Source organism: Sinocyclocheilus rhinocerous, unplaced genomic scaffold (genome assembly GCF_001515625.1).
Source record: "Sinocyclocheilus rhinocerous isolate Xijiao unplaced genomic scaffold, SAMN03320098_v1.1 scaffold3059, whole genome shotgun sequence".
NCBI lineage: Eukaryota > Metazoa > Chordata > Actinopteri > Cypriniformes > Cyprinidae > Sinocyclocheilus > Sinocyclocheilus rhinocerous.
In genome coordinates this window covers 205,039-209,277 of record NW_015632728.1, presented here as the reverse complement: position 1 = coordinate 209,277, position 4,239 = coordinate 205,039, and the positions used below count along the sequence as shown (strand labels likewise).

The 4,239-nt window shown below is 37.4% G+C and overlaps 1 protein-coding gene across 1 annotated transcript in view; it reads right to left on the bottom strand.

Moving 5' to 3' along the window:
* The window catches only part of LOC107742927 (signal-induced proliferation-associated 1-like protein 2), a 48,401-nt gene that overhangs the window by 43,694 nt on the left and 468 nt on the right, over positions 1-4,239 (bottom strand). The window contains exon 2 of the mRNA XM_016556015.1: positions 427-432. The gene's annotated coding sequence lies outside the window, so the exon portion shown is untranslated. The remainder of the gene's footprint in view (positions 1-426; positions 433-4,239) is intronic.

The window sequence follows — 4,239 nt, the reverse complement described above, 5'->3', positions numbered from 1 at the left end:
CCAATGCACTGATTTGCGCTGCTATGCAAATAATTTTGACTTTCCGCTGATTTAAGCCTATCCATATGCACAGCAGTCAGTTCTCCAATATAGCCAAAGCAAGCGGTCTCCTCCCTACGAGTGATGAAACCCCCCTCCCACGTCAAGCTGTAACATTCAAGTGACCAATCAGTGCTGAAATCTTTCTACCATGTGACTATTCACGAGCATTGGGAAGCGTCCATAGGCGGGGACAATAGTGGGCCTGGCTCGTGCGTTTGGTTGTGTAGGTAAGCCTTGGATGAGATTTTGTGAGTTTTCTATATTATTACTTGAGTATTTGGCTGTTTAATATTAATTCGCTATGTCCATGTAAGCAGACTTGGCGTTTAGAGCCCATGTCTTTATTTTACACTTTTTCTTTAAACCACATAGCGCTGGAATAACAGTTTCCTGTGTGAAAGTAACCGCCTAGATAGCAGCGGTCATTTCTCCTTTGAATAAAATCAGGTAGGCTGTGTTCATTTGATAAAATATCATGCCATTTTGTATAAAACTCACAGACCTCTTTTGACTTTTTACAAGTCTCTAATTATGTTATATAATTGTTTGAGTGTGAAATTACGAATTTATTAAACGCATTGTTAAACTGACTACTAAAAGGCAAAAGTGTGTCCTCAGATGATTGTTATAATGTTACATTGATGTATTAAAATAGACAAAAGTTCACAAGCTCTTAACTGACAGTGCATATATAGCTTTATATCTTTTATTCTAGCTATTCCATGTACTTTAATATATTTGACATTACAAAACACTTCCGAAATGTAATTTATAACATGTTGGTTTGTTATTTTCCCCTCAGACTCGGAGTAGTTGTTTTGGACTGAATATCACCACACCTTATTTTTTTGGACAGCTTCATACACAGATGTTACATCATATTCCACTGGATATGTACATGAAATAGTTTAGGATCCAACTCATATTTTGTTTCTTTCTTCATGGATGGCATGGCTTTTGAAGAAACGTGATTTTTGATAAGTGTTTGCAAACTCGTGGGAAATACTAAGCAAAGTTACTGTTCAAGTGAAGTTTCATTCCAAAGATGGATCAGCAGGCAGCTGGAGGGGAGGACCAAATAAACCCTCCAAAAAGAAATCCAGTGAGGATGAGAGCAAAAATAAAAAACTGGTATGTATTATATTTTCAGGATTCAATTTGTTGTTGTTATTTTTTAGTTATGCAAAACTAATTATGATATTTTACAACAACATGGGTGTCACATGTGTTTGTAAATGGAAAAAAATGGGGAAAAAAATCATAAATTTTTAGAAACCCTGGGGACAGGCCAAAATGCATTCTCATGGAAAAAGAAAGTAAAATTAACCTGCATTTTTGCTAAAGAGAAATGCCTATAACAACACATAGTACAAGCTGGTCTCAGCTTGTTATTGTTAAAGTCATTGTTTAGACTTGTTCATGAGGGACACAAAAGGCCCCCTTTTTGTGCAGTGACCCTGTCAGAATTTTTTCTGGGCTTTTCTACCTCTGGAGTCCATCCAGATAACTTTAGCGGTGAAGAATTTAACCATTTTTGTTATCGATCAACAAAGTTTCTCTCAAACCTGGAGTATGTTTTCACTGCAAAGATTAACCAGCTCAGTCAGCACTCTCTGATGGAGCTGTTGAACCTATCAGTGTATTACTTCACAGGACCCTGAACCTTGTGATAATGTGCTGTCAAAACACTCTTTGAGTGTCAGTGGGGTCTGGAGTAGTGTTTGTGATAGTGCTGAACCTTTATGGATGGTTACACTTATCTCAAAGGCTTAGTAGTGAAACTAAAACGGTTTGTTTCAGTTCTTGGTTGCTGCCTTTTTGAAAGTTTTATAATGTTGTGGAAAGTTTGCTGACTTACTGACCTCAGGGTGAAGTAGGGCCATGTGATATGTGAAGTTATTTGTCTGTTGTGTCCAGTATCAAGCTTATCAGTGGCGTCATGTGATTTTTAAGAAATACAATGTCTAACCAAAGGCATCAGTAGTAACGGAACAGTCTGTTGGTTAGTGAATGCATGTTAGGTATTTGTCAACTGTTTGATACAGAGCCAAGTATTTTAGTATTACCGTATGTCATACCTGTGGGGAACCGATTACTTCATCACTGTTGCACAGCCTTCTCATGTTTCATATGCCACTTTTAATGACCTGGAATTCGTTTGCTTTGACTTCTAAAATTGGTAATGCTGGTTACTGGATGTAGGACAGTCTATTTCAAGGTGCCTCCTCGTGCATGTATTAATTACTTTACAAGACTGCCTCGCTTCCTGAAAGTTGTGGCCTTGCCTGTAGACTTAACAAAGCCGTCTGAAGATCATTTAGTCATCTTGTAAGGTCTCGGACAGAGCTTATCGTCACAGCAGGGTTCCAGATCAAGCGAGGTGAATGAGTGTTTTAAGTCCGTGAAATCCGCATACGCATTGTAACTTTGCTTAACAGCTTGTCTCCAGTCAAATGAGCGTGTCCTGTACCAGCTTCATAATGACAGCGCTCTTTTGGGAGCTGCAGGAATCCATCCGTTTATGAGCTCTATTTACTTTGTGGAATGTAAACCTTTGGAAGCCAGATGGAGACTTTCTGATAGCCGTATTTGTAGCTGTAGTTGAACAGTGCCCTGAAAGTAGTGTGGTAGACATACTACAACTAACTTTTTGTGTCCCAGGCTGCCTCAAATTCTGAGAAATATGGGCATGTTGTTATACTTGTTTATGATTAGTTGGTGTTTAGGTCCTCTTATTCCCACGGAATGGCTAGGAAGTCGACATGAGTGGAGTGGGTGTGGCTTGTGAAGTTGAAATCACTCCACATTTTGTCTACTAGTATAGTGGTTCTCATCCAGGGGACCACGGGCCCGCTAGGGGGTCTCAGCACATTTCCAAGTGTTCTGCAAGATTCAAAACTCAAAAGTGTTCATTTGAAACAGCAAGTCAACAACAGTCTTTAGTACTTAAGTTTTTTCTTAAGAACTGCACTCCCATAGTCTTGGAAATTTTGATTTCTAGTCCAGGGAAAATCATAGAAATTTCTCTATTTTAATATTCACTATTGTATACATTTTTTATTTTTTTTGAAAAGTCTCTTATGATTAGTAAGGTTGCATTTGATCAAAAAAGACAGTAACAACAGTAATATTATGAAATAAAATTTACAATAGCTATTTTCTATTTTATTATTTAAATTTTTTATTTATTCTTGAGATGATACATCTTCATATTATCATTCTACTATGATGATTTTGTGCTCAATAAATTTTTCTTTTTATCAATGTTGAAAACAGGCCTAATTGTTTTGCTTTTTTTCCTGGATTCTTTCAGAAGAACAGCATTTATTTTAAATATATTTTCTGCAACAATGTAAAAGTCTTTTCTGTCACTTTTGATTAATTTTAATGCATACTTGGTGAATAAAAGTATTAATTTCTTTCCAAAAAATAATCATACTGACCCCAAACTTTTGAACAGTAGTGTAAGTGTTATGTTAGTTATATTGATCTCTGTGAACTCTAGAGGTCGACCGATATGGGTTTTTCTCTGGCCGATGCCGATATTTAGAAATCAGGGCAGCCGATGGCCGATATATGATGCCGGTTTTTTTGGCCGATATGTTTGGCCGATTTTCTTTTTTTCTTTTTTTCTTCATCTCATAAAAGTGAGTTTGAGTGAATGATTATTGCAGGGTACAAGATAGTAATAGTAGTAGTAGCCTAATTCAGAGTAATAATACATGGCTCAAAACTTAAGCACCTTCTCAAAACAGTTCTGAAGCATGCTTTTTGTTTATGTTTGCTGACAGACACCAGTGTTTCCCACAGACTTGCAAATGCAAATTCATTCTCCGCCAGCAGGAGGCGCTGTTGCAGCGGGAGATATAGCGGCTTCCCCGGTAACGACTGTAATCAAATAAGCACTGTGACTGCGCTCACAAACGCTACTTTATCAGGCATTACAGGAAAGACGAAATGAAAATGACACCGAAGCTTTTCTGAAGACCGTCGGTTTTTTCAAAGATACTTTCATATAAAAACACTCACGCTGCATTTTAATTTTCAAACGTGCAGTGATCAGTTTATTCAACGAAGTAATAACTCAATGTATGGGAAACACTGGACACTGCTATAAGTCAAATGGCCAAGTGATAACAAAAATAAAAGAGTTCACACATATTACACAGCCTGCTGCTCATAACTGCTTAAGAGTGC